This window comes from Antrostomus carolinensis, unplaced genomic scaffold, assembly GCF_000700745.2.
Source record: "Antrostomus carolinensis isolate BGI_N321 unplaced genomic scaffold, ASM70074v2 scaffold25997, whole genome shotgun sequence".
Taxonomy (NCBI): Eukaryota; Metazoa; Chordata; class Aves; order Caprimulgiformes; family Caprimulgidae; genus Antrostomus; species Antrostomus carolinensis.
In genome coordinates, this window is record NW_010325753.1 from 17,785 (window position 1) to 19,452 (window position 1,668).

Sequence of the window (1,668 nt, forward strand, 5' to 3'; positions counted from 1 at the left end):
TCCCCCTGCTTGGGGCATAGCACTTGGGTTGGTGGTTTGGGCATTGGAAGGGGTCTTAGCTGCTGACTCAGAGGGTCCCCTTGGAGAAGTCAGAACTGGAAACCTGATACCACATATTATCTGTACAGAGAAGATCTGGCCTCGGCCAAGGCCTCAAGAAAACAGAGGAGGGACCAGGGAAGCACTGTGAGAGTTGATGCTCCTGGGGTCTACCAACCCCATGCTGCCCTGGGCCTGCCCCATGGCTACAGAGCCAGTCCTGCCACCAGCACACAGTGGACACCAGTGAAGGTCCAGTCTGGCCACGCTGCCCTTGGCTCCAATCCCCAGAGCAGGGGTCAGCTGGGACCTCTGTCCCTGGGAGCTGACAGGCTTCATGGGTCTCCCTTCTTACAGCCAGGTCAAGCATTGCCCTAACACCATGTCTGGTCCTTGCTCCAGCTGCCTGCCTGGGAAATGATTGTAGCTCATTCCTTCCCTGTTGATGGTTCGAAATTTTCTCTTTTCCAGCTGAAATTTGGCCACAGATGTGGTTGTATATTCACTTCTCCTTGTGCAACCTTTGTCCATAGCCAAAAGAACTGTCCCTCTTTCCCGTCAGACCAGGCTGCACCCAGACCCCAAAATCTGGGGTTGGGGGGGAGAGCATAGCCTGGGGCACCTGCCCTGGTTGGGGGCAGGGGGGTGTCCTGAGGAGAGGTGGCTCCACACAAAGAGCTTGCAGGGATTGGCCCAGTGAGGTGGGCATGTAAACAGTGTGAAGGAGAGAGAGTCTGGAAGAGCAGCAAAATTAACCTCTGAGGGGAACAGGCACGGCTGAGCTGCATGATGCCCCGTGGAGCCAGTGCCAAAGCAGGTCCCTGGATCCCTCCCTGATCGACCTGGTGAGTGCAGAGACCCACCTGCAGCCTCACACCACCACTGATCCAGGGCTGGTGTAACCCCAGTGCTGTTTGTGTTGTGGGAGGTGTGTGTGTGTGTGTGTGTACGTGTGGGTCTGAGGGGCACAGGCACGGCTGAGCTGCATGATGCCCCGTGGAGCCAGTGCCAAAGCAGGTCCCTGGATCCCTCCCTGATCGACCTGGTGAGTGCAGAGACCCACCTGCAGCCTCACACCACCACTGATCCAGGGCTGGTGTAACCCCAGTGCTGTTTGTGTTGTGGGAGGTGTGTGTGTGTGTGTGTGTACGTGTGGGAAGGGCCCCGGAGCAGGGAGCTGAGCGAGGACGTCATGTCAGCCAGCGGTGCGGCACCACCCCGACATTCATTTTGCAAACAGACGTGGGGTCATGAACTACATAAAGGGCAGATGTGGGTTGTGCCAGCGCCCAAGCTGAACCCCACCTCCCTCATCCAGGTCACCCCAGGGGAGCAGAATGGCAGCTGGGCACAGGGGGTGGATAGGAGGACACAGCAAAACCCTTTGCCCTGGAACAAATAAAGAACACCACCAACTCATGTGAGACTGAAATCTTTTGAGACCAAGGATTTCCCCCAGCCAAGTGCCCAGCAGGTTTCTAACAGCTGGGACTGCATTCCTAAACTGCTTGCCTCCCCCAGCAATGGGCACTGGACCTGGGGTTCATCGCCCTCTGGCTGGGCTCCCAGCAGAGATGTGGGAAGCCAGGTTTTCGGCACCCACCCAGATCTCCAGAGCAGCTGGAGCTC